Source organism: Sinocyclocheilus anshuiensis, unplaced genomic scaffold (genome assembly GCF_001515605.1).
Source record: "Sinocyclocheilus anshuiensis isolate Anshui unplaced genomic scaffold, SAMN03320099.WGS_v1.1 scaffold802, whole genome shotgun sequence".
Taxonomy (NCBI): domain Eukaryota; kingdom Metazoa; phylum Chordata; class Actinopteri; order Cypriniformes; family Cyprinidae; genus Sinocyclocheilus; species Sinocyclocheilus anshuiensis.
The window spans coordinates 335,336-345,379 of record NW_015547667.1 but is presented as its reverse complement, the minus strand read 5'-3'; the positions used below and the strand labels follow the sequence as shown (position 1 = coordinate 345,379).

The 10,044-nt window shown below is 34.8% G+C and overlaps 1 pseudogene; it reads left to right on the top strand.

Moving 5' to 3' along the window:
- LOC107702615 (uncharacterized) overlaps positions 1–4,853 on the top strand; it is a 14,844-nt pseudogene extending 9,991 nt beyond the window's left edge.
- The last annotated feature ends 5,191 nt before the right edge of the window (positions 4,854–10,044 follow it).

Sequence of the window (10,044 nt, the reverse complement as noted above, 5' to 3'; positions counted from 1 at the left end):
TAAATGGTTCACAGGTGTTCACTTTTAAGGTTCGCTTTCACAGGTTACTAAAGTCTGTAATTCATTAATAAATGGTTCACAGGTGTTCACTTTACATTAAGGTTCACTTTCACAGGTTACTAACGTTTATAACTCTTTAATAAATGGTTCACAAATGTTCACGTTACATTAAGGTGCACTTTCACAGGTTATTATGGTTTATAAATCATTAATTTATGTTTCATTACATTAAGGTTCACAGGTAATATTGGAATTAAAATTTTTAATATTAATATCTCATCAAGTCATGGTTGTGCTTTTATGATTTTTCCCCCAAAATAAAAATCAAGATGATAATTTCATCTTGATAAAATATATCGGGTTCTAATCATTAATGTGGATAGGCATCATGAACTTTTGCGGAGAATCATGGGTAAGGTACAGAGTAGATTCTGGTTAGAAACATTGTAAGAAAAGTGACACGAGATATAAATGAGAAAACCATAAATACAACACCCTTCAGTCTTGTGAAAATAGTACATTTTTGCTGCATCATGAAATAAATCAGGAATCTGGTTTTGAGTGAAATAAGTATTACTAAATATATTTATTAAGCATTTATAACATGTGAGTTAAAAATGGCTCACTATTTGGCAGGTATTGCATTAAAATCACCCTTTTACTCATGCATTTATAACTGCATATCAATGATTTATAATGCATTTGTAAGTGAGTTATTAGTCATTTATTAACACCTTTATAAACCCTTTATAAAGGGAACCTTAATGTAAAGTGTAAGGGTACATGAATGACCATGAATTCATGCATAAATTAATGTGTGAATTATGCATTACTTCATGCATTAACATCTCATGAATTATCAGGAACTAACATGAGTTCAAAGTCTTTCATTCATGACTTCATGGATGAACAACACCTTAATTAAGACATTAAGTAAGGTGAGTACATCATCATGATTTATGATTTATTACCCATGATCATGATTCTTTGTTCACAAAAAAACAAGGTCTTTACTATCCATTGTGGATAAAGCTATGCTTATGGTACATTATTTAAAAAAAAGCATTATTTTGTGCGTGTAAGACTACTTGAATTACTAAAGGAATATACAAAAATCCACAACCTGTATATCCTCCTCACTACCAGGAAAAAAAAAAAACAGTTTTGTGAATTTAGTATTTTGTCATGTCATTACGTTGTTTAGAGCATAAGAAAAAATTAGAAAAATAAGATTTTTGAAAAATGATATTTAATATGTTATGCTATGTCCTCTATAGAGGACATCGGGACTTTAAAAAGTCCTGTTTAAATTTTTTTTTAAATAAAACGACATGAAAATGCAAAAAACAGTGTGATTTCTGTTTTAATGACAAATCAATTTTCATTTTTTTATACCAAACTTTATATTAAGATGATTCTCAACTGTTATGAAAGATATAAAATAAAACATTTTTCTTTATGCAAAATGTGTGTAAAAACTCCATAGCTGGTAGTCAGGAGGTAAAATTTAAACCATAATTTTTTTCTTTAAGATAGCTCAAACTTTAGCCTCCAGCTCACAAAAACCCCTGCAACTAACATAGAATTCTGTTTTCTGCACTCTATACCCTACATAGGACAAGTTTGTATATGTACTGCCGTGTTTGTGCCATTTATTTGATCAGTTTATTTTTGTTCAACATTAAATATGTAATGAGTCCACATCAGTTGCTTGCTACATTAAAAGGTGTCTCCTTACCTTAAAAAAGACCAAGCTGTTTGTTCCATCTTTTTTTCTTGTAAATCCTTTATTGTTTTGTAAACCAGCTTTATGGTTTTGTAAAGAGTTTTCAGATATACAGGCACTTCAAGTTCATGGTATATGTACTGAATTCCTTCTCAGCTCTTCCCAGGCATTGCTGTTGATTTAACTGGGTTATACTGTTTAAGAATAAAGCAGAAAAATTTGATCAAAGTCCCTTTGTGTCCACAGTACATTGTGTGCAAAAGCTTGAACTTTCATGTTCATATTCATGTCATTTCACAATTATGCCATCATTAATAACACACTGTTTATCAGTATTCCAAAGGACCAAGTCACCACTTTAGTTGAGGGGCCACACACATGAAGAAGTCATGAGAAGCTAATGCTTAGTTAATGATGACTTCTGTATTTGGATATTAACAGAATTCACATACTATGTGCTGTTTGATTGGCCAATGTTGGGGTCTGTCCATTTACTTGCAGGCTACTACGAAGAAGATATGAACATGCTTGATAACTCGTATCATATTTAATGAATTAATCACATTAATTGATACACTGTTCTAGCTTGTATGCATGCATGAGGTAATGTGGATTTTTGTATATTCCTTTAGTAATTCAAGTAGTCTTACATGCACGAAATAATGCTTTTTTGAATCATGTACCATAAGCATAGCTTTATCCACAATGGATAGTAAAGACCTTGTTTTTTGTGAACAAAGGAAACATCATGATCATGCGTAATAAATTATAAATCATGATGATGTACTCACCTTACTTAATGTCTTAATTAAGGTGTTGTTCATCCATGAAGTCATGAATGAAAGACTTTGAACTCATGTTAGTTCCTGATAATTCATGAGATGTTAATGCATGAAGTAATGCATAATTCACACATTAATTTATGCATGAATTCATGGTCATTCATGTACCCTTTTACCGTAAAGTGTTACCAAGGGTTCTTCAGGATACTGTGGTTCTAAACAGAACCGTTACTACACGTAAAGAACCTTTAAAGAACCATCTTTTTTTAGAGTGTGTTTTATATTTTAATCACAAAAAAAAAATATATATATATATATATATATTTGCACAAATATGCAATTATTAATCCACATACCATTTAGTTTTTTTGTGTGTTTGGTCTTTTGTATTATTATATGTGACCCTGGACCACAAAACCAGTCTTAAGTAGCATGGGTAAATTTGTAGCAATAGTCAAAAATCATTAGGATATTAAGTAAAGATTATGTTCCATTAATATATTTTGTAAATGTTTTACCTTACATATATTAAAACTTAATTTTTGATTAGTAATATGCATGGCTAAGGACTTCATTTGGACAACTTTAAAGGTGATTTTCTCAATATTTAGATTTTTTTGCACCCTCAGATTCCAGATTTTCAAATAGTTGTATCTCGGCCAAATATTGTCCTAACAATACCATACATCAATGGAAAGCTTATGTATTCATCTTTCAGATGATGTATAAATCTCAATTTCGAAAAATTGACCCTTTTGACTGGTTTTGTGGTCCAGGGTCCACATATTCATTGCAAAGTTAAATGTCAAACTATTTACTTTTGTGAAAACGACATTGAAGTTATTTAAAAGTCTTAATTTGTGACAAACCCTGTTTCTGATTGTTCTCTTTCTGTTTGGTGTTACAGTGAAGTCAGTGTCAGTGAAGGAGGGAGATTCAGTCACTCTAAACTCTGGTCTTACTGAAATAATGGATGATGATCTGATTTTGTGGACTTTTTTTAAGTGAAAAGACTTTAATCGCTGAAATCAACAAATCGGCCGACAGCATGACTGTATATGAGGATGTTCTTGATGGGAGATTCAGAGACAGACTGAAGCTGAACAAACAAACTGGATCTCTGACTATCACAGACACCAGACCTGAACATGATGGATATTATAAACTACAGATCAACAGTGTCAAAGAGTTTTTTATTCTCATTTTCAGTAGTGAGTTAAATTTCACCTGTTTTATAGTTGATCCACACAACTTCTGTTGTGTCCATCATGTTATGATGTTACTCATTTCAAATGTAAATTTCAAATTATTTGCTTTAGTAAAACATCTGAAAGTTATTTAATAGTCTTAATGTGTAACAAACCACATTTCTGTTTGTTCTCTGTGTATGTTTGGTGATACAGGTGAAATATCAGTGCTGGAGGGAGATTCAGTCACTCTAAACTCTGGTCGTACTGAAATAATGGATGAAGATGATGTGATTCAGTGGCTGACTGAAACTGAAAACTCTCCAGATGGAGAACTCATCGTAGTGGCGGACAGCATGACTGTATATGATGATGTTCTTGATGGGAGATTCAGAGACAGACTGAAGCTGAACAAACAAACTGGATCTCCGACCATCACAAACATCACAACTGAAGATTCTGGAGATTATGGACTAATTATAAACAATGTGTTCAAGTCTTTCAATGTTACCATCTACGGTGAGTTACGGTATCAGTTTCTCCTGTTTTATGTATTACTGTTAGTAGATCTCTCTATATCAGATTATCTTCAATGATCCTCAATTGTCTTTACTTCTCATGTTTTCAGCTCGTCTGCCTGTTCCTGTCATCAGCAGTAACTCTACAAACTGCTCTTCATCATCATCATCATCTTGTTCATTGGTGTGTTCAGTGGTGAATGTGGGTCATGTGACTCTCTCCTGGTACAAAGGAAACAGTTTATTGTCCAGCATCAGTGTGTCTGATCTCAGCATCAGTCTCTCTCTACCTCTGGAGGTGGAATATCAGGATAAAAACAGCTACAGCTGTGTGCTCAACAATCCCATCAGCAACCAGACTCAACATCTGGACATCAGCAAACTCTGTCACACATGTGCAGGTACAGCAGCTGATATTAGTTGATGTCGGCACTGATAATAGCGTTTATTGACTGAGCTGATCTCAGTTTGATGTTTTTATTCCTCAGACTCTGTCCACTGTTGTGGTTCTACTGAAGCTGTGATCCGATTGGTCCTCTCTGCTCTGGTGGGCGTGGCTACTGTCATTCTTCTGGTTTATGACATCAGATCCAATAGAGCTCAACAAGATCAAGCACGTATTCACACACCACAAACCTAAATGATGCCGTTTTTCATATAACTATTTCAATCATTTATTTGTAATGGCTTTATATATTAATCTACTGGTATTGATGTTCAATTATTGGCAGCTCATTTCCACTCTAGAAGAGGATTTGAGAACAAACAGCAACACCTTCTCACAATACTGCTCAAATGATCAGATGTGAGTGTTTGCCATGATAAATACAGATGACTGCCAAATATCACTTTGCTCGCACTAGACTGGCATAACAATCTATTTGTTTGGGGCTTTAAGAATGCTTAAAAGATCTTGTCTGGTGCTCCTCTACTGGCTGAACATAAACACATGGAAACAAGCTGTCTGCATTTTTTTTTTTTTCAAATCCACCTTGAAATGCTTTGTTTATATTTTCCTCAGAAAACGAACAGCTCTCACTCACTTTAGAAAACATAAAGATACATTGAGTCTGTTAAAGTTTTTTTTATTGTTGTCATCTATTATTAAGTAACTGAGACCTTTCTGACTGAACAGTATCCTTTGCCCTGGCCTTGACCTAAAGCAATGAAGTCTATCGGGTAATCCTATATTTATCATTTCATTATCAAATCATTGTTTTAAAGGGGCCATGACATGAGAAATGACCCTATCGCCATCATTGCTTTAGGTCCAGGTTTAAAGACCAAGCTAAACTCACATGTGCTTCAACTAGAGTTTCAAGAGTTATTTTGTTCAGATTCACCAAAGTCTACAATGAAATGCCTCATTATGATATGACCTAAATTTTTTTCTCATTCAGACCAAATCTCACAGGTAGCCAAATCCCTACCTGGTCTCATGGCAAAAACGTACCTGGGGGCACTTTTTCGCGAGACGCGAAATACGTACCAATAAGTACATATCACTGCAGTTTCCAAAAGAAATGAACACTAGAGGCAGTAAAACTCCGACACCTTTTAAATTATTTTCACACAACATATTATTTACAGAGTTTCGATTAATAAATCGTAATTTTCACACAATTACTTGAAGAGTATTATGTTGTGACTTTAGAACATTCTTAATATGCTGGGCGATTTGAAAACTGATGCTTTTGAACGTTAGCACCGCACATATCCAGCTTCATATCAATGGGTTTTCATCGACGATAGGTTTGTTCGGTAGCGTACGGAGACGTACTTGAGAGGTGAGGAGCTCCGGTTCGAATATCCAACACGATAGAGCATTAACTTTTAGCGACAGTCCCCGGATATTTGAATTCTGAATCGCCGCAATACGTACCTGAAGAAACGTAATAAAAACACAGCAATACGTACCTATATCAACGTAATAAAAACGTGCCAGGGTTGACGTATTGAACCCGTGTTTTAGTGCCACACAGTGGACATTTCTCTTTGAAACTGTGGCGAAACGTGCAGTAAGGCAGTGTTTCTCAACCAGGGGTCCGTGGACCCCTAGTGATCCTTGATGTAAGGCCAGGGGGTCCGTATAAAGTATGAATTTTTGTATACATTTTGTATATTTTGACATGACATGTTCCCATGAAAGAAAAATCCAATATAGCTGATGATATGGCCAAATACTGGACAAATCAACTAACTTGAATTATACTTGACTGCATTTGGTCCTCACAAAGACACAAATGATACATAGATGAGTCAATTTTGTTCTGGGGGTCCTTGAGGATGGTTCTGAATTGGACTGGGGTCCGGTGCGCCAAAAGGTTGAGATTCACTGCAGTAAGGTACGTAAAAACGGTGTTGCAGAAAAGTACCCAGAGGTACGTATTTTTATGAGACTGGGTTGCCAAATGCGCATCTCTAAACCAACACTCGTGCAACATTTCACTCATGCAGGGCCAGAATTCACTTTAAAATGCAAGATCAGCAAAAGTTTGCTGATTGTTATCTCACGAAGGAAACTGTGATGGAGTTTAAATCCTGTTGAGAGAAGATTAAACCAGATAAATATCACAGTTCAGTCATGTTTCAGATCAATCTTGAGTGTCTTCAGACATTTCAAGTGTCACTGTCGTGGGCTGTTCAGTCAATCGACGAACAAAATGTTTCTTAGATTAGTTTTGCATCATCTGATTGGTGAGTTATTTATTTAATTATTTAATTTACATCGTCAGTTGTTGTTTTGTCCCAGAGATGTAGCATTCATACTGTCAAATCAAACTAAAAACTTTTAGAGGGCGTGGCTACTGTCGTTCTTCTGGTTTATGACATCAGATCCAGAAGAGCTCAACAAGATCAAGCACACATTCACACACCACAAACCTAAATGATGATGCCACTTTTCTTATCATTTATTAATCTTCATGTATATGTAATGGCTTTATATATTAATCTGCTGGTATTGATGTTCATTTATAGGCAGCTCATTTCCACTCTAGAAGAGGATTTGAGAATGAAAAGCAACACATTCTCACATTAATGCTCAAATGATCAAATGTGAGTGTTTGTCACGATAAATCCTGAAGATGATCAAATATCACTTTGCTTGCACTAGATTAGTATAACATTATTTCTAACAATATATTTGTTTGGGGGCAAGGGCATGCGTTTGATTTTAGCATTGGTGGGGACATAGCAGTAGACAACAGACATTTAATTGTTTGATCAAAGTTAATGCTAGGGACAATTTAGTAGTCGCTGGATATTGGTAGGGACATGTCATAAAATCTCTACTAAATTCTACATCCTTGAAAATCATAAGCGATGTCCGACTTTGGAAACTATAGTTCTCTCCTTAAATATAAAGGGATCATGCAACAGATTAATGAGTTACTCCAAATTTCACAAAAAAACAAACAAAACTTATAGACATAATTATAATGAAAGTCAGACATTGAAGTGAGTTGCTGTTTCTGTCGCTCTTCTGAGGAAGATTCATTCACTTGTTTTGTACCCACACAGAGAAATGTTGGTCAGGTTTTTTTTAATGTTCATCCAGATCTTATTTTGTAAGTTACTTCTTTTCATTATAAAGATGTTTTCTTTGGATTGTCTGAGCACTCAGTAGAGAACATCGGAAAATATAACTTTAGCTGTTAGCTAGATTTCACATAAACAAAAATCTGACTCTAACCTCTGCCAGGTAGATGTGCAGGATTTGTACGTGAATAAAATGTACATTTTGTGGGGTGTGAGCAGTTTATATGTTTTATTTTTTTTATCATTTAGAAATACATTTATTTCACCACTGTTGTGCTTACCCAGACATTAAAAAAAAAATAATAATAAAAAAAATCTTTCTCAATGGCTCTCTGTATATTTTTTCTGATAGCCTATTGAAAAACCGGGAACAAATTGTGGATATTTTTTTTTTCGTTATTAGAGAAAATTCTAAAGCTATACACGCTAGATAATTTGAAAATTATATAAATGAGAAAGCAAATTCGTGTTTTTTGTCTGCAGAACAAGTAGCACTTCATTTACAGTAGCGCCTACTGCTTTTGCGTAAACAGTAAAGTACGACAAATTACCTTATACAGTAAACAACTGTAAATGGCTTAATATCCATAATGCAGTGTATTTTACAGTAGTTAACTGAAAAAATGATATATGGTATTTTACTGGGCTTTTTGTGGTAATTAACTGTAAAATTACAGCAAAGTCTAAGGCTGATGATACATGGGGCAACTTTTTGAGCAATGTTGCCGTCAACGGGCAACCAGGTGAGACACAGGGCCCACAAACGATCTAAAATATCCAGATTGAAGTATGCTACTCATTCTCAGTGGGAAAGTGCCCAAGCAACATTGCTCAAAAAAGTTGCCCCATGTATCATCAGCCTAACGGTGCAGGCAATAAAAAACAAAATTCTTTCTTTTCAACTGAGTACAGATTGACAGGCTCCTCTCCTCATTAACATTCACTTTCTTGTAGCACCTGATTTCTCCATATTCTGAGATTTTTGTTCCTCAGAATTGTGTGATAAAAACGAATAAGAGTTGTTTACGTTCAGTAGACAGCGCGCATGCTGAATGTAAACAACGCTGATTATGTTGATTACGTTCTGGGGTACTCTCCAAAATGGCGGAAGACAGAATACAAAAAGTATTCTCGTAGCTTCGTAAAATTACGGTTGAACTACTGATGTCACATGGACTATTTTACCGATGTCTTTTCTGCGTTTCTGGACCTGCGAACATTGCAGTTGCATTGCTGTCTACAGAGGGTCCGAGAGCTCTCATATTCCATCAAAAATATCTTAATTTGTGTTCCGAAAATAATTTTATAATAATTAATAATAATAATTTAGTAATTTAGCAGACGCTTTTATCCAAATCGACTTAAAAAATGGGGACAATGGAAGCAATCAAAATCAATAAAAAAGAGCAATGATATGCAAATACTATAACAAGTCTCACGTAGCAAAAAAAACAAATAATTATATAATAAATAAAAAGAAAACAGATAGAATAGGAAAGGAATAGAGCAAGCTAGTTTTAGTTTTTTTTTGCTTTTGTTAATTGTATAATAAATAAAAAGAAAAGAAATAGATAGAATACAAAAAGAATAGCTAGTGTTAGTTTTTTTTTTTTAAAGAAAACAAGCAGTAAGTAAATGAATAGAGTGCAAGTCTAAAAAGGACAAGTTCTTTTTTTTAAAAGAATAGAATTAGAATAGAGAATGCATGAGTTAGAGGGTCAAATAAAGATGGAAGAGATGTGTTTTTAGCCGATTCTTGAAGATGGTTAAGGACTCAGCTGCTGGGATTGAGTTGGGCAGGTCATTCCACCAGGAGGGAACAGTTAATTTAAAAGTCCATGAAAGTGATCTTGTGCCTCTTTGGGATGAACAATAAAGTGACATTCACTTGCAGAATGCAAGCTTCTAGAGGGCACATAAGTCTGAAGTAATGACTTTAGGTAAAGGGGTGCAGAGCCAGTGGTGGTTTTGTAGGCAAACATTAATGCCTTGAATTTAATGCGAGCAGCTATTGGTAGCCAGTGCAAATTGATAAACAGAGGTGTGATGTTCATTCTTTTCGGCTCATTATAGATTCATCTTGCTGCCGCGTTCTGGATTAATTGTAAAGGTTTGATAGAAGTGGCTGGAAGACCGGCCAAGAGAGCATTGCAATAGTCCAGCCTGGACAGAACAAGAGCTTGAACAAGGAGTTGTGAAGCATGTGCCAAAAGAAAGGGCCTGATCTTCTTGATGTTGAATTAAGCAAATCTACAGGAATGGGCAGTTTTAGCAATGTGGTCTGAGAAAGT